General features: G+C 35.5%; 1 protein-coding gene across 1 annotated transcript in view; it reads right to left on the reverse strand.

The window, feature by feature from the left end:
- Positions 1 to 20,091: 20,091 nt before the first annotated feature.
- The window catches only part of LOC135206605 (transmembrane protein 42-like), a 122,292-nt gene continuing 117,888 nt past the window's right edge, over positions 20,092 to 24,495 (reverse strand). The window contains exon 3 of the mRNA XM_064237942.1: positions 20,092 to 24,495. This exon is cut by the window's right edge and continues 1,490 nt beyond it. The gene's annotated coding sequence lies outside the window, so the exon portion shown is untranslated.

Raw genomic sequence — 24,495 nt, forward strand, 5'->3', positions numbered from 1 at the left:
CAGTGTTACTGAGAGAAATTAGTTTTGAGAAAATGCAAGAGGTGTTTTAGCATTTCAAACTTTTAATCAGAGTTCAGAAAACGGAAAAAGTAAGAGGAAAGGATAATGTATTAGAGATTTTTCTCAGAATGAGTAGCCTAATGACCGTTTTCTGTTTTGGCACAAGTGGTTGAGTGAATGGAGAAGTATTAAAGCTTTATGCAGAATTGTTCCCCTGCTGTTTAATTCTTGTTTCTCTTTAGAAAAGAATAAAATCAGTTGAATTTATTTTTTTCTCTTTTTGGGGGACATGTCATGGTAATTGCTTTATAGCAAAGAAAGATAAACGAAAGGAAAACACATCCTCGAGAACTTCTGCAACACGGAGGATTTCATGAATGTGTTGGAGGTGCCTCTTCTCATGATGGTTCTAGAATCGGCAGGAGTGTTGTGGAGCTTGACAGGCGCCGACGTGAAGTGAGGAACGCCGAGATTTCTGATGCAATATTCCGTCGAGATTCTTCTAAATTATTCCTGTCGTCTCGGGAGCCTGTGACGCTGGCTGGTAGCCCCGCACCCAGAATGCCGTATAAATACAATGGACGAAGTAGGAGAGAGCAGATCATTAGTAAGAGCCACAGATCAGATTATCAGTGAGAGATCAGCAGCAGAGATCATCAGAGTGAGATAAGAAAAGAAGGATGAAGGATCAGAGAGAAAAAGGCGCCCGAGAATTGGTCGAATTCTGGTCAAGTCGTCTTCAGGAGTGGACGACCGAGTTATTTCGACGTTGAGCAAGACTTCAGAGAAGAAACGTTCTGCTAGAGGTTTTGGGGAGTTCCTGCCCTTCAAGTATCAAGAGTAGACATTATTTTCTGCAATACGGAGGCAAGAAGGCCTCTACAATTAGAGTTCTCCTTTTGTGAAGCCATCGCTTCGAGTTGCAAAACTGGTCGGCAAGTACTTTCATTACCTCACTGTTCCCCCAGTTCATGCAGTGTAAGATTTTACCTTTTTTATGTAAATAGGAGACACGATTCTGCATTTATCTTTGTTTGTAAGCTTGTAAATAAACCTTTGTTGTGTTAATGTTTCTTTCTATATTCGTATCCCCAGTTTCAACTGTTGGTGTTGAATTCCTTTTGGTTATTTTCATATCGAACCTGAAGCAGACCTCTCTCGGTTCGTAACAATGTATTAATGTATTTATTTTTATTTTTTATTTTTATATAATTATTTTTATTTAATTATTTATCTATTTTTGTTTATTTATATATTTATTTCTAAATTTATATATATTTCTATTTATTTATATATTTATTAATTTTTATTTATTTATCTATTTATTTATTTACTTATATTTATTTACTTTTTTAATTTATTTATTTATTATTTATTATTTATTTACTTATTTTTATTTATTTATTTTTTTTTATTTATGGATTGATTTTTATTAATTAATTTATTTATTTATCTATTTTCAGTTGTTTATTTATTTTTATTTATTCATTTATTATTATTATTTATTATTTATGTATCTATTTTTACTTCTTGATTTTTATTTTTGTTCAATTTTTATTTAATTATTTCTATTTCATGTTTATTTCTTTTATTTTTATTAATTAATTTTTTTATTTATTTATTTATTTTCATTTATATATTTATTAATTTTTATTTATTATTTACTTATTTTTGATTTATTTATTTTGTAATTTATGTTTGTTGCATTTATTTGTTTTGAATGATTTATTTATCTCTATTTATTTATTTTTATTAATATATTCTAGGTTAATTAATTAATTATTTATTATTTTTATTTATGTATTTTCATTTATATATTATTACCAATTCATTTTCATTTATATTTATTTATCTATTAAAAGTTTTATTATTATATATTATATATATATATATATATAGATATATATATATATATATATATATAGATATATATATATATATATACATATATATTATTTATTTTTATTTATTTATTCATTTTTATTTATTTATTTTGCATTTACTTTTATTCATTTATTAATTTATTTACTTTTATTTATTTAATTAATTTATTTATTAATTTATTTATTTCTATCTATATATATCTATTTACTTATTTATATTTATTTATTTTTATTTTGTCCACTTATTTATTTTATATTTTATTTTATTTATTGTTTTTCCATTTACTTATTTTGATTGATTGATTGATTGATTTTTTATTTATATTTTTTGATTTCATTGATTGATTTATTTTTATTTATATATTTTTATTTATTTTGATTTATTTATTTATTTTTCTTATTTATGTATTTATTTTTTATCCATATTTACTCATCTATCTATTTATATATGTTATTTGTATTTGTATATATTAATTTTTATTCATTTATTTATTTATATTTATTTATTCATTTATTTTTATTGATTTATTTTTATTTATTTTTATTTATTTATCTTTGTGTGTCTATTTCTATTTATGTATTTATTTGTTTGTTTTTATTTATTTGTTTCTTTTTATTTATTTATTTATCTTTATTTATTTATTGCATTTATTTATTTTATTTGCATATTTTTATTTATATTATCTTACTTTTATTTATTTATTTTATTTATTTATTCGTTTATTTTTATTTTTTTATTCATTTATTTTGATTTATTTATTAACTTATTATATTTTGATTTTATTTATTATACTTTATTTTGAATTTTTCATTTATTTAATTATTTTCATTTATTTATTTATTACTTTATTTATTTATATTTATTTATTTATCTTTATTTTATCTATTTATTTATTTGGGTTTTTATTTATTTATTTCTACTTATTTATGGATTTATTTTTATTTATTTATTTGCTTGATATATAATTTATTTATTTACTTTCATTTATTTATTTATTTTGGTTTATTTATTCATTATTATTTTACTATTATTTATTTTTTTTTTATGTATATAAGTATTTATTAATTTTATTTATTTTTTATTTTTATTTAGGGATCTTATATATTTCTTCATTTTGATTTTTTATTTATTTATATTTATTTATTTATATATATATATATATATATATATATATATATATATATATATGGATTATATATATATATATATAGATATTATACATATATATATATATATATATATATATATATATAGATATATATATATATATATATATATATATATATATATATATATATATATATGTATGGATATATATATATATATGTATATATATATATATATATATATATATATATATATATATATATATATATATATGTTATTTATTTATTTATTTATTTATTCATTTTAATTTATTTAGTTGTTTTATTTATTTATTTATTTTTATTTATTTATTTATCTATTTATTTTTTTATGTATTTATTTATTTATTTATATATTAATTTATTTTTTATCATTTACATTTATTTTTTTATTTTATTTAAATATTTAATTATTTATATATTTATTTATTTTTAATAATTCATATATTTTGTTATTTATTTTATTCTTATTATCTAAAATTCATTTATTTATATAATTTTTATTTATTATTATTTACATATATATTTATTTTTTATATATTTAGTTATCTTTATGATATTTATTAACTTATTATTTTATGAATTTGTTTATTATTATTCATAAAATTTTTTTATTTTTTTATTTATCTAATTATTTATCATCACTTATTATTTAATTTATTTTTATTTTTATTTTTTATTTGCTTTATTTATTCATTTATTTTTATTCATTTATTTATATTTACTTTTTATTTATTTTTATAGATTTATTTTTATTTATTTCATTTATTTATTTATATTTATTATTATTTATTTTTATTTTACTTTTATTTATTTCTTTTTATATTTCTATTTATTAATTTTCATTTGTTTATTTTCTTATTTTCATTTATTTTTTCTATTTATTTATTTTTTTATATATCTATTTTCATTTATTTATTTATTTTCTATTTATTTCTTTTATTATTTCATTTTTTTTATTTATTTATTTGTATTTCTTTATAATCATTTATTTATTCATTTATTTACTTGCTTATTTTATTGTTTTATTTATTTATTTATTCCATTTTTTTTATTTTTATTTATTTATTTTTTATTTCTATTGATTGATTTATTTGTATTTTATTTATTTTTATTTATATTTATTTATTTTTTATTTATTTTTATCTATCAATTTTTATTTATTTTATTTATATATTTATTTACTTTATGTATCTATTTATTTATTTTTTATTTATTATTTTTTGTTTATTTTTATTTAATCTTATTTTTGTATTTATCTATTCATTTATTTATTATTTATTTATTTATTTATTTATTTATTTATATATTTATTTTTATATTTATTTATTTATATAGTACTTGATTTATTTATTTTTATTATTATTTATTTATTTTATTTTTTATTTATTTATTTTATTCATTTTTTTATTTATTTATATATTAATTTATTTATTTTTGCTTATTTACTTATTTAATTTCATTTTATTTATTTATTATTTATTTGTTTATTTATTAATTATTCATTTTCATTTAATTATCTTTATTTATTTATTTTTATTGTTTTATTTATTTATCTATTTCATTTCTTTATTTTATTGATTTATTTTTAGTGATTTACTTTTTTTTTATTCATTTATTTTTATTGATTTATTTTATTATTTTCATTTATTTTTTTCTATTTATTTATTTATTTTATATTTATTTTATTTTATTTATTTATTTATTTATTTTCCATTTATTTTTTTATTTATTCATTTTATTTATTTATATTTCTTTATATTTATTTATTTATTCATTTATTTACTTGTTTATTTTTATTGTTTTATTTATTTATTCCATTTTTTATTTTCATTTAATTTTAGTTATTTGTATATAATCTTATTTTTGTATTTATCTATTCATTTATTTATTATTTATTTACTGCTTTGTTTAAGAGTAATGTGATGTACTACCTCATCGTGTTATGTCAATCACTCATTATTTAAATAATGAGGTTTATTTTTTTATTCTTCCTCCACATAGGCATAACTGCGGGGGGAGGGGGGGCACAGGGGGCACGTGCCCCCCATTTGAAACTGGTGCAGCGCAGGAATAGTGGAATGGACGAAGGCAGAACTCCGCAGCATAGATCAGAAGACCAGGAAACATATGACAATACACAAAGCACTACACCTAAGAGCAAATACGGACAGACTATACATAACACGAAAGGAAGGAGGGAGAGGACTACTAAGTATAGAGGACTGCGTCAGCATCGAGAACAGAGCACTGGGGCAATATCTGAAAACCAGTGAAGATGAGTGGCTAAAGAGTGCATGGGAAGAAGGACTAATAAAAGTAGACGAAGACCCAGAAATATACAGAGACAGGAGAATGACAAACAGAACAGAGGACTGGCACAACAAACCAATGCACGGACAATACATGAGACAGACTAAAGAACTAGCCAGCGATGCCACATGGCAATGGCTACAGAGGGGAGAGCTAAAGAAGGAAACTGAAGGAATGATAACAGCGGCACAAGTTCAGGCCCTAAGAACCAGATATGTTCAAAGAACGATAGACGGAAATAACATCTCTCCCATATGTAGGAAGTGCAATACGAAAAATGAAACCATAAACCACATAGCAAGCGAATGCCCGGCACTTGCACAGAACCAGTACAAAAAGAGGCATGATTCAGTGGCAAAAGCCCTCCACTGGAGCCTGTGCAAGAAACATCAGCTACCTTGCAGTAATAAGTGGTACGAGCACCAACCAGAGGGAGTGATAGAAAACGATCAGGTAAAGATCCTCTGGGACTATGGTATCAGAACGGATAGGGTGATACATGCAAATAGACCAGATGTGACGTTGATTGACAAAGTCAAGAAGAAAGTATCACTCATTGATGTCGCAATACCATGGGATACCAGAGCTGAAGAGAAAGAGAGGGAAAAAATGGATAAGTATCAAGATCTGAAAATAGAAATAAGAAGGATATGGGATATGCCAGTGGATATTGTACCCATAATCATAGGGGCACTAGGCATGATCCCAAGATCCCTGAAAAGGAATCTAGAAAAACTAGAGGCAGAAGTAGCTCCAGGACTCATGCAGAAGAGTGTGATCCTAGAAATGGCGTACATAGTAAGAAAAGTGATGGACTCCTAAGGAGGCAGGATGCAACCCGGAACCCCACACTATAAATACCACCCAGTCGAATTGGAGGACTGTGATAGAGCAAAATAATAATAATAATAATAATAATAATAATAATAATAATAATAATAATAATAATAATAATAATAATAATAAGGCGTTCACGTAACACATTCCACTAAAATTAAAAGATTTAAGTCTCCAGATCTTAATTTCAACCTCAGCATTACTGAATAAATACACACACACACACACAAACAAACATATATATATATATATATATATATATATATATATATATATATATATATATATATATAATATAACGTTCTAAGGTATGGCGGTTACTAGTAACTCGAAAATAGCAGATGTTGTAGGAGGAAGCACATCCCAGGTGGTCCTTAAAATACATTTATTACAACGTTTCAAAACACAAAGGTTTCATTTTCAAGCTGTAAATACATTAAACAATAAAATTAACATTAAAAGCGCTAAATTACAAATAAAACACATAATACATTATAAACGTCAAGATAACAAAATGAAAAAATAAAAACTAATTGTAGCAGAACCAACCATCAAGAGAGAAGGAAGGACAGAAGTCAGAAGGAACAAACCAGAAATGACTGGCAACAGTTCAAGTAAGGTAAAGAGATGTCGAGGAAGACTGCATGTTGAATTGAGGAACAAGCTGTTTTAATTAAACCAAGGACTCCAGAATTGTATTTTACAGCTTGAAATGAAACCTTTGTGTTTTGAAACGTTGTAATAAATGTATTTTAAAGGAACCACCTGGGGATGTGCTTCCTCTACACCAGTCTGGCTATAATATTATTATATAAAATAATATATATATATTTATTATATATATATATTATATATATATACATACATATATATATATATAGTATAAATATATATATATATATATATCTATAATATTAATATATATATATTATAATAGTATATATATTCTATATAAATTAATTTTATCACGACACGTGAATTCATATATATATGCTTAATTTATACTTCGAATATCCTTTCCGTATTTATTCGCTTCTACATGAATTATATTTGCTACATTGGGTTCACATATATGAATGAAATATCGGCAGAAAGGCCGCAAAAATGTTAATATAAAACATTATAAACGACAAGATAACAAAATGAAAAATAAAAACTAATTGTAGCAGAACCAACCATCAAGAGAGAAGGAAGGATAGAAGTCAGAAGGAACAACCAGAAATGACTGGCAACAGTTCAAGTAAGGTAAGAGATGTCGAGGAAGACTGCATGTTGAATTGAGAACAAGCTGTGAATAAAAAAGGACTCAGAATTGTTATTTACAGCTTGATAAATGAACCTTTGTGTTTTTGAACGTTGTAATAAGTAATGTTTAGGGACCACCTGGATGTGCTTCCTCGTACAACAGTCTGTATATAATATATAGATATATATTAATATATATATATATACTTATTATTTAATATATATATGTTATACTATATATATATTTATATTATACATACATATATATATATATTATATATATATATTATTATTTTATATATATTATTTATCACACCACCGTGATTCATATATATATGCATTAATTATACTTCGAATATCCTTTCGTATTTAATTCGCTCTACCCCAGAATGAATATATTTTCATACATATATATTAAACGAAGAGGAATTGTGTTTAGTTGATAAGAAATTCGTCTGCTCCAAACAAATCCTCAAGAGAAGCTCTTGGGTCTCATGGATCGACGATGGTTCATTTTAAGTACCTCTATCTAATCTTCTTAACGGAAACTCTCTCAAGATTAATAAGAAAAAATATTGTAGTTCAATTCGATCTGTATGGTGTTATTCAGTTTTATTTCCATTACTTCCCTTTGCTGAGTTACCGACACTGACACAAAAATGACACGATCCGACCCAGATTTCTGTTTCTTGACATGCTAATTTACATGAATTATATTTGCTACATTGGGTTCACATATATGAATGATATATCGGCAGAAAGGCCGCAAAATGTTTAATATAATGATGTGAGGTACAACGCGGACTAGAAAACAATATATATACATTTGAGCAAGAAGCGTTGTCCTTCCAAATACTCCCCCCAAAGATAATAGTTATGGCAGTGAACATTGGAAGATACATAAGCATAGGAAAACTGAATATTAATCGGTGTAGCGTATCGGAGGGCAGAGCTGCCCCCTCGTTCATGACATTAAACTACTTTGGGGGGCTCTCATCTTCCATGATCTCAGAGGGCCGAGCGGCAGGATTGCGCCCTGGAGCAAATCCTTGGGGGTTCAACTGCTGTCTTCAGACGGCTGCAGCACCGTTGGTGACGTCTGGGGATTTAAGGGGAAGGAGGGTGTTCTGGTGGTATTCCAGGGTGGCTGGTGGGTCCATCTTCAATGGTGCCCTCCTCCGTCAGGAAAGCTGGCTTTAACCTGTCGACGGAGACCCAAGCCTCTCACCCATTGATACACAGGAGGTAGGCCTATTCCGATCGGCGAAGAACTTGGAACGGGCCACGGTATGGTCTCGTCAGAGGCGGGCAGTGAGTGTCATGGCAGACAAAGACATTCTTGGCGATCGAGATGTCCTCATTATCGGTTGGTGAAGGGAAGAATTCTCCTGGAACCACCAAGGTTTCCCCGTAGACTCTCTCTGCAGGTGATGCTTTGCCGTTGGCCCTTGGAGCGGTGCGGAGGCCGAGGAGGACCAAAGGTAGCTGCATCTTCTAGTTGTCACCAGAGCAACTCGCCATCAGGGAGACCTTGAGGGAGTGATGGAACTTCTCCACTATACTGTTGGCTGCGGGGTTGTAGGCGGTTGCTCTGTAGTGCGACGTCCCCATCAAGCGGGCCAGGGCGGCCCACAGATCTGACAGAAAAGTGGCTCCTCGGTCTGTCTTGATGTCGTCCAGCACTCCAAAACGGCTGATCCAGCTGGAGAGAAGGGCTTCCACACAGGCCTGGGTTGTGGCCTCTGTCATAGGTGTTGCTTCGGGCCATCTGGTGTGACCGATCGATGACTAAGAGGAGGTATCTATGACCTCCTGACAGAGGAAGGGGCCCTACAATGTCTATGTGGATATGGCCTAATCTCCGCTTGGGCTGGGGAAAACTGCCGATTACTGACTCGGTGTGCCTGCCAATCTTGCTCTTCTGGCATGGAATGCATTGTCTCGCCCACTTCCGAGAATCCCGTCGGATGCCATGCCACAGGAACTTCTCCATCAGGAGTCGAGTTGTAGTTCGGCCCAATGGATGCGAGAGGTGTGGATGATTTCGAAAACCTTCTTTCTCCGGGATGCTGGGATTAGCAGGCGAGGGCAACCTGTGCTGATATCGCAGAGAAGTGTTGTTGGTGACGGGCCGAAGGGCACGTCTTTCCACTTGAGGGAGGTGATTGCGTTCGGTAGGCTGGCAACTCAGAGTCGGCTGCTTGTTCCCTGCCTAGGTCTTTGTAGTTGATCCCGAGGTGGACTGAACTGATTTCGACATGGAAAGGGCATCGGCCACAGAGTTTCTCCTGCCAGGGACATACTGGATAGTGCATCCAAACTCCACCATGGCTGCGAGATGGCGCTGTTGTCTGGCAGACCAGGCATCTCCTACTTTGGTAAAGGCGTGAATCAGTGGTTGGTGGTCCGTTCTGATGGTGAATGGGTTCCCCTCCAGCAGGTAACGGAAATACCGAACAGCCTGATAGACCGCTAGTCATTTCCTGTCAAAGGTGCTGTATCGGGTCTCGGCAGGTTGCAACTTCCTGCTGAAGAAGGCGAGTGGTTGGGGGACTCCGTGAATCACCTGCTCCAGGACTGCTCCACAGGCGACGTTGCTGTAGGGGCGCTGCAGGGTCTTGGTGAGCCAAGGTGGCTGTCCTGCAAAGAGATGTCTTCGTCTGCAGGAAGGCTTGTTGCTGTGCTGTCTCCCACACCAGCTTCTTCGGTTTCCCCTTCAAGGCCTACGGCAGGGGGACATGGTGCGGGCGATGTCTGGTATGAATCAGCGGTAGTAATTCACCATCCCGATGAACTCCTGCAGTGCCTTCATCATGGTTGGCATCAGGAATTTCTCTACTGCAGCTACGTTTGATGTCATGGGACGGATGCCTTCTGCGGAGATTTCGTGCCCCAGGAAGTCCACCTTCTCGGAACCGAAGGTACGCTTGTTGAAATGGACAACTAATCCCTTCTCCTGAAAGTGCTGCAAAACGGCTCGGATGTGTCACAGATGTTCTTGCGGTGACCTGGAAAAAATAAAGATGTCCATGTAGCACACGCAGAAGGTTAGATCTTCTAGTATGCTGTCCATCAGTCGCTGGAAGGTGGGGCTCTGGCATTCCTCAGGCCAAAGGTGGAATAAGCAGAAACATAGGACCTGAACGGCATGATAATGGCTGTCTTGGGGACGCCTTCGGGGTTGACCGGTACCTGAAAATATGACTTGAGAAGGTCCATTTTTGTAAATAATGTTGCTCCATGAAGGGCCCTTGTCAGGTCCTGCATGTTTGGCAGGGTTTAATGATCTAGAGTAGTTACTAACTTCAACCGACGGTAGTTCCCACAAGGTCTCCAAGTCATGATGGGGGTGGGTGCCTTCCCCGTTTTTTGACTGGTTGTATGAACATGGTTTTTGGCACTGTTTGGCGTATTTGCCAAATTTTCTAGGGTAGAAACACCATGCTGGGTTTCCACTCGCTGCTGTGTCAGGGATCCTTTCTGTACGGCGTTCGATTTCTGCCAATTCTGCTTCTGCTGCGTTGCCCTCTATCAGGCAGTTGGTCGAAGGCGTTGATGGGGTGGAAAAGGTGGCTACCCGTGAAGACTCGGCCAGTCTGCAAGCCTTCGTGACCAATTTCTTGTCGGATAGGACGTGGATCTCCGTTATCTGCTTCCTTACCTCTGGTTCCAACTGACGGAGGAGTATCTCCCGCTTCAGGCTAATTTCCTTTCGTTGCCCGTTGTTGTCCCACTCTGGCAGGAGGATGAGGTCTATCCCGAATGGGGTTTATTACCAGGTCGAGAATTCAGGCGGCTCTGTCGATGGTGGGCAGGGAGAAGGTGTCGATCATCTTCGCCTTTAGCTGGGTGTATTGTATTGTGTCTGGCTGCGCAATCATCCATGGGCACATCTGCTCATAGGCTTCGTCTGTCATGGCTGATGCAACAAAGTCAGCCTTCAGGACTTCATCAGTAACACCCGCATCTGGAACTGGCTTTCTGCATGCATGAACCAAGTGGCTGGCTTCTTAGCAGCAAATGGTGGCAGCTTCACAGAGGGAGATGTGTCTGCCCTCTGGGGTAAGGCGGGGTTAGGGGGGTTGTTGGCTGCCCCTAAGGTACTGGTTGCTGTGGAGCATGGCATGCTGGTGCGTAGTGGATTAATGTCCTGTCTGCTTGCTCTTTTCTGATATTTTTAGCTCCATGATGTTTTCGGCAATTCCTTCTATCTGTTTCCATGCCTGAATTATCATGTAGCATTCTCTTCTCCTTTCTAGACTATATAATTTTAAAAACTGTAGTCTTTCTAAAACTGGGTAAATCGAGCAAACGCCTAAACACTTCTTGGTAGGTGTGCCGTAGTTCATCCGCTAAAGGCGTCAGTGTCATCCTCGGAAGGGAGTTCTCAGAGACCTAATAAGTTCGCTAAATGTCTCTGAAGGTGAACGGTGGTAGTTAGTCCCTTAATGGCCGAACCAAAACCGCTTGAGTCACCTATCAAATCCGGGGTCACCAGTGTGAAGGTTTAGAGAGTACGACAGGTATCTGGGTACTGACTCTTTATTTACAGGTAAGCTCAAGTTATAAACAGGTGTGTGGACACAAAAATGACACGATCCAGCCTGGATTTGTGTTTCTTGACATGCTAATTTATATGAATTATATTTGCTACATTGGGTTCACATACATGAATGAAATGTTGGTGGAAAAGCCGCAAAGTGCTTAATATAATGATGTGAGGTACAACACGAACAAAAAAACTATATATGCACATTTGAGCAAAAATCGTTGCCCTTACAGTCCTACTGGACGTACGTCCATGTCGTAAAGGAAGGATCTTATGTCAAAACTGGAGACTATGTCTCCATGGATTTTTCTATCCTTTGGACGGATTTCAATTATCAGTCCCCTATGGGTTCTTGCGTTTTGGGAGCCTCTATTGTATATTCTATTGAATTGTACTTTCATTCTAGTATTAAATGATCACATTTAGGAATGGTTTTTATGCCCGTTCCACCTCTATTTTTAAGGAGTTGAGGAGGGGCCCCACCCTGATGATTGTTTGAAGAAATTTGAGGGTCTTGCCGAGTGCTTAAAAAATTCTTTGGAATTTCTAGCATTCTCAAAGTGTTTTGATCTTTTACGATCTGGAAACACTTGGGCGAGACAAGAATTGCTGATAATTGTTACTACGATAACTGGGAATCTCGTTGAATGCTTGAATTCCTTGGAATTTCTGGCATTCTCAGTGTTATGGTTTTCCTGTAATTTCCAAACACTCGGGCGAGACATACATTCCCGGTAATTGTTATGACAAAAATTGCGAGTCTCGCTAAGCCATTAAATTCCTTGGAATTTCTAGTGTTCGCAGAGTGATTTGGTTTTCTGAGATTTCCAAATTCTTGGGCAATGGGTATTCCCGATGATTATTACAATAATTGGAAGTCTCACCGAGTGCCTGGATCCCTTGGTTTTGTTAGTGCTCGCCGAGTACCCGCCTTCATCATATTGCTGAGTACCAGGGCGAGAAAAGGCTCGCCCGATTATTGCCATACAAGAATCGGGTTTTTCTCGCCGAGCGTGAGAATTCTTACGAATTCTAAAGCTCGCCAAGCGCTCACTATTGCGAGTGCTTGGATGGCGAGACAAGTCTTTACCAGCACAGATGAGTCCGTTCCTCAGTCTGGTTTGGTGTTATGTAGTGCTTAGAACTGCATGCAACGCCTTCTGGGTCAATGGTCAAGTACCATCCTCGGGTATTGGACCTTAGGGTCCGAACACGCAGGACAGCAAACACTGAATCCCTCTTGTTCTTCTCTGAGCTTTGGCCTCAAAGGAGAACAGGTAATTGGGAAGTGGTGATAGTTCTTCAGTGATGATTACCACTCATAATTATGTAGTGGTGATCTGCTCAACTCACTCGGCTCGGCTCAGCTCAACCGGACTGCTCTGCTGATCTGAACTCTCGACTCTAACGAACGAACTCTGCTCTTGATCGGTGTGGTTCCTTGGCATGACATAGCACCCTCCCTTCCAGTATTGCAACAAGCTTTCACTAGGTCATTCATATTTTGTCTTTATCATTTGATGCGTCCTAACCTTCTAGTTTACTTCTGTTCAAGCTGCCTTTCTACCACCTTGCCATCCCACTTTCTCTGATTTATTTCATCTTTTGTTGCGAGGCTTTCTTCCTTGGGCATCTTTAAAAAAATAAAATAGAAAGCTAAAAAATAAAAAAAATAAAAAAAAATTGTATATATAAAACTAAGACATAAGATTAGAGTAAGGAGCTGACGGCTCCCTCAAGGAACTTCTTTAAATAATGTAGGGTAGATGCTTGCAGGTTTCCAAAGACCAGGATTGGAGGGATCCTGGGGCAACTGGGGATGCAGTAATGGAGTGTTGCTATCGTGCCCCATTAAGCTCACTCCTTTGTGATGAATGACCACCCCTGCAACCACTACCCTGTTAGTGAAGGCTAAACTGCTCTGAGTTTGCAGAGCTTTTGTGCCTTGTTGGAGTCCTAGCCAACTAAAAACCACAGACGAGCTTCTGTAACATTGATTGTGGAACTTCCTACCCATGGGGCCTGCTGGTGTGGCCATTCCTTGGGGATTTTAATTGTTGTAGGAGAAGCACTCAGGTCATAAGATTCTGGCTGTTCATGGCTGTTGGAAGTTTAGTAATTTAAGGGATGCTGCTTTTCACTCCTGGCGAAAAATAATTTGCTTAGTTGGGAGCTGCGATACGTTTGGGATCTTCTAACAACAGGGAGACCGTATGTTAGTGTGGCAGCAATAAAAGGTATCCTGGCAACGAACTATGGAAAACTGTCCATGGATAACCGGATGCGGCGACTGTGGTGTACTCAACCATCACCCCTTTTTCCTTTTCAACTGGTCACAATAGAAAGAATACTGAATTAAAAGCACAGGTAGAAATATTAAAACCAAGACAAACAAAAATGACTCAAGAAAAGTTAGAATTAAAACACACGTGTAAAATGCAGTGTTAACAAGTGGTACACAGACTACAAAGACGTATGCACATCAAAGGTAGGTAGTCTCAGTGTTTGTCTCTCTTGTCAACAAGAGCAGGAGATAGCTAAACTGGGGAGTTGACAAAGGACAAACTTGAAGGCAAGAGAAGAGAAGACAGGATGGAAAAGGAAATTGGAGACCTACGAAGGAAAGTTACAAACCTTAAGAAACAAAACCAGGAATTAAACGACATAGTAGAAAATGGAGAGAGTATGGTGGAGATGAGATAACAATTGCTGAAGACCAGAACTAGAAATGAAACAGAAACAAGCACTAGACTAGTTACAAAGAAAGAAGCTTACAATAATAAAAATGATGAATTAAAGAGAGCTGTTGGTAGAAGAGTGATAGCAGCCAGTAAAACACAATTGTCCTCCAAAAGGAATCAATACAACGAATAGATTTGCTGTGTTCTCAGAAGCATAAGAGGAAAAGATCTCAATAGGAGACTCGTTAGTAAAAGATCAGGGCTTAAATTTTGTGGCCAAAAACAGAAGTAACAAAAAAGTTAATTCTTACCTGGGTGCAAGGGTTAAGAAGATAGCCAAGGCAGTAAAAAGAAATCAAGGTAAATAATAGAAAAAGTGCATTCATAATGCAGGGAGGAAGAAATGACTTGTTTCTAAAAGACAGAGGAACTGGCCAGACAGAAGGTCCTGTAGCCAACCTGACTAAAATTGTAGAGAATATCTGAGAAAAAACTGATTACGACATTCTTATGGGACTTTTGCCCAGAACCAATGTAAGCCATTATTCCCTTAGCGAGGCAATTGATATCAACGACAGAATATGCCAAGAAAAAGGTGTTAGGTTCGTAAATTTTTGGGACTGATTTATATGGAATAAAAAAAACTATATAAAAGAGATGGAACTCACTTGAATTTGGAAGAAGCAAAACTAATAGGAAATCTTCTCAACAAAAACCTCTTGAAACATCTCAATGAAATGAGCTTTCAAGGTGATAAATCAGAAAGCTCCCAGAAGCCGGTTAGTAGTAGTAGCACAGCAGGCAACAGTGACAGTAAAGCCACTGAGGACAAAAGAGAAGATAGAAAAGTCCCTCAGAGTGGCGCAGTTTAATGCACAATCACTTCGGAACAAAGTAGATTTCTTCAAAGCATTGGTAGCAAGTGAGGAATTAGACATAATAGGTATCACAGAAACATGGATAAAAGAGGCAACAAAAGACTTCGTAGGAGAGTACTAGATAGCTGGATATAAATTGTTCAAAAAAGATACTAAATAAAAAAGGTGGAGGCATTATTTTATATGTTAGGGACCACCTCAGTCCAATAGTATAAAATTACAACCATGCAAAAAGTGATTGACAACAATATAAACAGCCTAGGGAGGAAGATAACTCTAATACTAATGTACAGACCTCCCCACCAATCACAAATATCTGATGACGAGCTGTACGCGCTACTAGGACAAGAGATGAACGACAAACTGCATAATAATGGGAGATTTCAATGCTGCAGTACATTAGGACACGATGACTTCCACATCAAATGTAGAAGGAAAGAGACTTTAAGAATTTCTAAAAATTTAATTCCTCCACCAATGGGTTTACAAACCCACTAGAGGAAGCAACATACTAGACATCGTCCTATCAAAGGAAGATAATCTAGTATCACTACGGGGAGATCTAATTTTTTAGCGAGAGGTGCCAAAGTGAAACTACATTGACTCCTGGTATCGAGGAACAATCTAATTTTGTTGCTTCCGTTATGGATGCGTAAGTTCGCGGTCGCTGTAGGTAACAAGGAACATGTGAAGTCAAATGAAGGTTTCCTTTGGTTGTTTTAGCATTTACACAGTTTGGCGTTTCTATATTCATCTTTGTTGACTACTGTGTGTCAATAACCTAGATGTTGTAATGCCAGTTTTAATAAACACAATCAATCAATCGGGTCTTTTATTTACTTGAGCATTTACATTCTTTACCGGGCGTGAAGTGACATGACCACGACTCGAGTTAGGACTAACATTACTGTTGGTAAATGCAAAGTGTGAAGATTTTGGTGGGTGGCAATAATCACCAATCAAACTGCACTGCAGAATTTACAGTTCACTTTACTGTGGCACTGTTCGCTACGGTGTCCCACCACATTGAAACAATCAAAACATCTGCGGGAACTAATCAATTGACGTTTATCCATGATGTCTACTGTCTAGAGATTTGTCGCACTTGTTTGTGGAGTCTGTGCCATTACAGAAAGGACAGCATTTTCCCAGTGTACTTGGTTTTGTACTCACTTTACTCTCAGCTACTTAAGGCTCGCCTTTTTGCAACGCGCCATTTTCTAGCATATGGATCAGGACATCTACTGCTTCAAAGAACTCTAAATCGAAATCTCACTTATGCAAGTGTTCATGATCTTTCTGTACACCTTTCCTTCTGATAATTTCTGGTTAATCAAACTCATGATCAAACCTTTGCCTATGTCGGCCTTAATTAACCTCTTAATTCGTTCAGTAAGAACAGTTAGTTCGAAACTGAACCTTTTTAATTCTGCGTGAGTCATAGAAGGTGTAAAAACATTGGCAAGCCGCCATAGCAGAATCACCAACGTCTGGTGTTCATTTCCATAATGTTTACTGAGCAAGTCTAATGCTAACCTATAGTCAGCTGTGGTTACACGGAGAGCCTTGATGACACCGAGTGGATCCTTTCCCAGAGCACCTAACAATCTTAATTGTAAACTTGATGATCTCGTCCAAGTCAGAATGTCTATTTACATGAATTTCAAAGAGTTCCTTAAAGGCTGTATACTAACTCACCTACCCCTCAAACACAGGAAGAGGTGATGGTTTCAACTTAGACAAATGTACCTGTCTCTTGTGCATGTTTAATGTGTTGATTCTACTCAGAAACAAAGATAAGGCTCTAGTAGCCTCACTGAGCAACTGTCGTAGCTTAACCTCTACATCGGTTACCAGCTTAACTGTGTTCGATAAATACAACAAACAGAGCTGCTTCTCATCAGAACTAATTTTGGTAGATGGCCATGACCAGCATTTCAATAAGCTTGCATTAAGCTTCACCTAGCAGGTCAGTCAAGTGACCCATAGTTGCATCAGTCATTACAATATTGGCAGCAGCCATGATTACAGATTTACGTTAAGGACAAGGGATTAATTTCAAAAGACTAGAATTACGTTATGAAGAAGGGAGTTCTGAACTTTAAGATTGAACAACTTAGGTTACCTTTCCCGATTGGTGAGTGCATTTTCCTCTGTTAATTATTGCTTTTCCAATGCCTCCTATGCAGTAGTGTTCTTACCATCAGGTTTGAAGGACCAAATATCGCAATTTTTCAGACTTGTTAATGTTCTAGGCTCAGATGTTATGAGCCAATGGCAAGACCTTGATGGCTAAACTCTAAATCACAGGTTTGGGGTTGGATATAAACGATGAACTTTTGAGGTTTCACTACTAAACTCACGACTTTACACTAAATTAAGAATGTGGAGTGCCACGTGCTTGTTGCCGCAAGGAATTTGTACAAGTATCTAAAATAGACATTTTAAGCAAACCCATTACAAAATTAAACAAAACTCAATCAAATACTTATCCCTAGACAGTAATTTGTAGTATGGCGCTAAAAACAAGTTAATGAACCCAATACAGGCAATCCCCAGGTTATGACAGGGGTTCCGTTCTTGAGACATGTTGTAAGCCGAAAATCGTCGTAAGCCAGAACATCGTCAAAAATCCTAATAAAACCTTACTTTTAATGCTTTGGGTGCATTAAAAACTATGTAAACTGCATTCTTATTGCATTTTTCATCAAAAAACCTTCAAATATTGATTATTTTGTATTTTTGGAGTCATATATCTGCCAGATCAGCGTTGTAGGTGCCGTAACCCTGGAACATGCGTCACAAACCTGGAAATAATCTGATAAATATAATTGAAAAACGTTGTAACCTCGGAACGTCGTAAGCTGGGGACTGCCTGTATTGACACAGATGCAAATGGATAAAATTAACACATGTTGAACATAGTTACACAATGAAACCCTGGCTATCAGAGGAGAACTACTCACACCCACCTGTTGGGTCTGTACTCTGGGAAGGAATGAATTACTGGGGTGTGCTTCCCTGTTGGTCAACTCGGTGACATCAAATCGGGACTAGTTTAAGAATGCATTTTTATTAATTCCTTTATGACAATAGAATGATTTACTTCAATTCTGACATTTTCTCGTATCTTCACTTTGGAGGGTATTATAAGACATCGTTACATGGTTGTTACGAAATCAAGAAAGTTTGTCTAAAATGACTCCTTTGTTAGTATACAATATTCATTGATATTTTCTCAAATATTTAATACAATATAACAATATTTCAGAAGTGTAAATTCCTCCCTTCCCCTCTCCTTAGCCTGATTATTACCAGGTTTACATTTGCATAGAATAACTAAACAAACGACATTCAGATCGCCTAGCTGCACTTCTTCGTCTTCCTCCTATAACCTGACATGGTGGAGGGTTTGTCACTAAAAGGTGGATCTGTCCTTTTGCCAACAGTGTTCTCCACAAAGCAGAACCATCCTCTAAAGGCTGCCAATAACATTCAGGTATATAACTGCACAGTCATGGCATCAATATATGCTGGCCTGGCAACATACATCATATTTTCAGACAGACTGGTGACAAATCAGTTTGTAATTAATTCAACCTTAGTATTATATGTGTACATGGTGATACTGAAAATTAAAGTTTAATTTATAAATTATATCAGTCATTATTCAACCTATAAAATAATGAATACTCTTAATTTTGCAGTAATGTCTGGCATTTATTTAAAGAGTACCAATAACAACATATCTACTAAGCAGTTATATAATGTATGTACGTATGCCATTTCGATACTCACCTGAATTTATGAAAAAAGGAAAACAAAACACTTTTGTACAGTTTATAATGTTTTTATTTGTTTCATCAGAATCTCTCTTTGATAATGATAACAGCTTTATTTCATGAAGAGCTACAGAATGACAATGAAATATCAAATTTCATCAAAAACAGTACTAGTGCATAATTCACAAAAATTTATTTGATGATTACTTATTTTAGCAAAAATTCATGATAATTAGCACTTTTCCCTCATATACAGAATTGAAGTCTTTTGTATGAATAATATTCAGCAACAGCTGGTTCAGTCACTGAAGTTTGGCATTAATTAATGGAATTGAATGGTGGCAGGTAGATGAGCGGTGCAGTATTGCAAACTATCTTTAACTTCATACAGAGACTCATGCTTTGAGTGGGAGGTTTTGTCTAATAAAACACTGTTCTGGAGGATTCAGCACCTAATGTTATAAATCTGCAATGTCGTAAACAGATTGTACCAAAAGTGAGAAATTCAAGAAAAGATCTTTCACCACCCAAAAATACTAGCTGCTAAGTCAAGTATATCTAGCAGGGGAAATCTGAGTTCTGTACCCTACTACACAGACATATTGGGCCCTTTGCCAGAGTATGCTTCACAAAGCTGAACCATCCTCTAAAGACTGCCAATAACATTCAGGTATAACTGCGAGGCATGGCATCAACATATGCTGGCAACTATTGGTTTGTTGATTGCAACAAAAAATAAGAGACGTCTAAAAATGACATCCCGTGAAGGAGTGGCTGTTAATCTTTTTGAGATATGATGTTAACAAAGACTGCTATTGCTATATTTGTTTCATTAGTTTATTGAGTATCATTTTGCTTGCATTACATACATGACACATATCATGAACAGATGCAATTGGACCTATTCTTGTTTCATTTTACTTTGTTAAATTCAATATTTATTCTCATTTAAAAACTGAAATGCATATATGGTTTATAGCCATGAAAAAATACACATGGGCATACAAGAACACTGTCTCTGGCAACAACAGAGTCACTCTCCTTTAGTGATTTGAATAAACTCTAATATGCAGCCCTCATTTTTTAATCTGTTTTGATAGCCTTTGGATTTTACTTGCCCTGAAAAAACATACAAGGACAAACAAGGAAACTGTCTTTGTCAACAACAGAGTCACTCTCCTTTACTTTTTTGAATAAACTAAAATATGCAACCTTTATTTTTTATCTGTTTTGATAGTCTTTGGAGTTTACTTGCCCAAGACAAGACTCATTCTTAAAGATTTCAGTGAAATCTTCAAGACATTCAGGAATGATGCTACCACATCCATTCTTCATTATACACAACTATTTTTCCCTTGGAAAAATTGCAAAAAATATACATAAATGTATATTACTATGACATCCACATTCATTAAACAAAAAATAGGTAAATCCAATACATCATTAATTTAGGTGTAAACATTTTAAACTCAATAAAGCTGGGCACTACCTGCTTCTAACTAGAGTCTATTTGCCCCCCCAAGATGGGAAGAGAACTGAGCAAAAATGATGACCTCCCACAGTAACGCTCAGGCACCTTTGTGCAAGTTGTTTCAATGTGGGTATATCAATTAAGAAAACTATTTGCTCAGGCTGCCTGCACAGGCAGAAAAAAATGTTCAGGTTGTTCACACTAACATTCAGGTTGGCCAGTACCTGCCAGCTGTTGGCAGACATGCACAGGTATACCTAAAATTTAGCGGTGGCCTAAAAAAAAAGGCTCGGGGAGAACCTGTTATTCTTATGTTGGAACAGGGTATCCAGGCGAATAAACAGCAGTACATATTGCCATTTTGGGATGAGTGACTGACATTCTCCACCTGCTTTCCCTACTAGATAAAGACAGGACTGAGAGAACACACTGTTTGATTGAGTCTTCTGATAAATTCCTAGTTGTATAGGTCACCTGCATCTGCTAGGCCAGCATAAGCAGTTCGAAAAAGATGCAATGTCCAATACGTATATCTTTTCTCCAACACATGTCTTAGAAACACTAATACGTATTGACATCTAGCATGGCTGGGATCTTCCTTAAAACTAATTGCAATTCTACCTGAACTGTTATTTGCAATTCCAAACCTTGTGACCTAAACACATGTGGAAACCAGGTCCTTCCCTCACTAATGAAAATTGAAAGACTGCTCAAGGACCCAAGGTAAGAAAGGGAGGTGCCTAGCTTTCCTTCCGGGTGACCAGCACTTCAAAGGGGATGCATTCCAAAGCCCAATAAAAACAGCTAGAATCTACAAATACTTTGAACCCCTATTAAAACACTTAAAACTGCCATTTTTTGGTTCAAACTCAAGAAATACACACTAAAATTGCTTATACTTGGCTTTTTTAATACTTTAATCACAAAAAGTACATTTAATCATGAAATTTATATAAAAATACAGTAATTTGTGGATATTTCTCATATAAAATATAAAAATACCAAGAATATACAAATTTCGTGCAAATAATGGGTAGATATGGTCCATAGAGAAATCTGTAAATATGTGAGTCTGCAAATCTGTAATAATAAAAGTTCTGGTTGTTTCATGACCAGTTCCTCAAAGAATGCAATGGAGTGATAACTGAATCCTACCCATGAGGAGGAAGTAAGGGATGGTAGCCACCACCCACCAAGAAAAGGCCTGAAGGAACCATGACAGACTCTCAAACTGAAGTCATGTTGGAGTAGCCAAGAGGGTAATCAAAATCAAAGATATCTTGTATAGAATTCAATGTTTGTAGTACTACAAAGAGATGTTCCCCCTCCTACCTGCAAGTGTCTGGAAGAGAATTAACCTGAACGGTAGGCAGGAGCCACATACACAACTGATGGTTCCTCTAGATTACAGCATTTCTCAACCTTTTTTATTTTTGGCTCATTCGCCTTTCACCACATGTCAGATTGTCATTCTCCACTCCCCTTCCCAAACTTATCTGCCTCCAAAGGTGCATTCCAAATAATATGCATATAATACTAAAAATCCTTGGCACAATTCCTCCCTGATGCAGGATAACCAAGATTGCTCCAAGTCTACTTTTGCAGGAAAATGGTTGAGGCTATCAGTGTTGAGAAGGGTAAGAAATAAGTACTTCTTCCAATGAGCAACAGGGAATGAGTATCATTCAAACAAATTGATAGTAGTGAACTTGGAGCACTACCTCTGCCCTTGTATTTAAAGAAATATCTTAATGTGAGAGTGAGGGGTGGCTCTGGGAAGGGAGTTCAAAAGAGAGAGTGGACTTTCACCTTCTAGAGACCATACCATAATCCATCCAAAAGTTGTGCTGACTCATCTCCACTGACTGTGAAGCGGTATGGGAAAAAGAAGGTAAAAAGTTTTGTATAATAAGATTCCTCTTTAAATCAAACCTGAAGGAGTATGCTTGCAAAAATCTTTCCATGCTCAGTTCTTATCAATGCTCTCCTGTTTCCTACCCAACACACATCTAAACTAAGACTTGCAGTACACTGAGGATTTATCTTGAATCCTCATGGGGAAAGGATACCCTGACTCATAAATATGGCAACCATACAGAGTTATGTGAAATGCTCTCTACCCTTGAAAGGGTATAAGGAGGACTTCAGGGGTAATTCAATCCTGAAAGAATCCGTCAAGCAAAGAGAAAGAAGGGAGCATGTTTCCCACTACCAATGACTTCATAAATCTTGTCTTGGTAGGATGAGGAGAGAGATCTCAGGTCTTGATGATGTAAGCCTCTTCACAAGGAAATTAATAGTATAGGAGAAAACACTCAAAAGTGTAAGAAAAATTGTGTGAAGTGTTCTAGTAGTCACAAGGGACATGGACACTTTCCATCTCAAGAGAAGTTGGCATTACCAGGGACCAATTAAAAAACAAAAGCCTTACTCAGTGTGATAAGCCAAAGTAGGGTAGAGTCCCCTTGATAGACAGGGCAGTACTGAACAGCTAGGAGTAGGTTCAAGCAACCAGTAAAAGAAACCCTTGCATGTTTAATAAAGGATTTTTGGCAATGGCAGAGCATGCAGTAGCAAGAGTACAGATGCTCAAGGGGGAAAAAAGGAAGTTTCCTGATCCACAGACCAAGGGTGGTGATACCTCTGATCATTTTCCCCTGAACCTTACAAAGATTGAATGAAATTCATGGCTTTGCAGAAGGTGCCTTCCACAGCAATGAGAGAGGATGAAGACCAATGTTACTCCTGCTCAGGGAACAATGACAATGAGTGTCTTTCAAGATCAAGACAAAGTCATAATCAGATGGTGTCAAAGGGGACCAAGCATGATCTCCTCCTGATCCCATGATCTATAAAAGAAGCACAAGCAGCTAGGCTAGCTCCATTATTAGATCTACACAAGCAAGAGCGTGAACTCTTTGTCTGTCCTGTGTGGAGCAATACCAAGAGGTGTATGGGCTGGGTCGACCCTAGGCTGCGCATCCTTTGACTTGGATCCAAGGCAAAGCATATGTCCAAGCTGTGCATATTACAATGTGGCACCAAGCCAGTACCAAGCACAGAGTATGGTCATGATAGTGATGGTCATGGGCACAATACAAGATGGACTGGACACATCCTAAAACACCAGCACAGCCAGTAGTCTAGAGAAATTCACTCTTCCCTTCTTGTTTCCAAATACATAAATGCACACACACACACACAGGAAGAGTTAGGGTTGGTCCTCCTTTCCATAAAAGATCCATGCAAGTATGCCAACAAACAGATATGACTAAGTAATACACCTATACCATTACAGCCATACAAAGGAGGTGGCAGGAAAGGATGAATGGGCATGAAATCACTCCATTAGAGTCATCAACTTCTGCAGTAGATGCCTGGATCATTCATCATCCCTCAAAATACCAAACAAATGATCAGGCACATGCAAACTTGTGCACTAGGAATCAGCCATGAGTAAACTCATGGATAACCCACCCCTATGTCCTGGGACAGATACCTTTGCCATCATTCCTTGAAAAAACCAATCAAGTGACCAGGGACAAGAGGAATCTGTCTGGTGATCAATCACAAGCAAGTTAATGAACTGATCCATGAATGGTTACAGTAATTCATGTAACTCCTATAAGGAGATTAACGACTGTACAAAGAAATCCTAGTTGGCTGTGGTGAGTTATAGTATGAGCCTTCCTCATGCACATCTTCCAATT

The sequence above is a fragment of the Macrobrachium nipponense genome, chromosome 31, assembly GCF_015104395.2.
Source record: "Macrobrachium nipponense isolate FS-2020 chromosome 31, ASM1510439v2, whole genome shotgun sequence".
NCBI classification, from domain to species: domain Eukaryota; kingdom Metazoa; phylum Arthropoda; class Malacostraca; order Decapoda; family Palaemonidae; genus Macrobrachium; species Macrobrachium nipponense.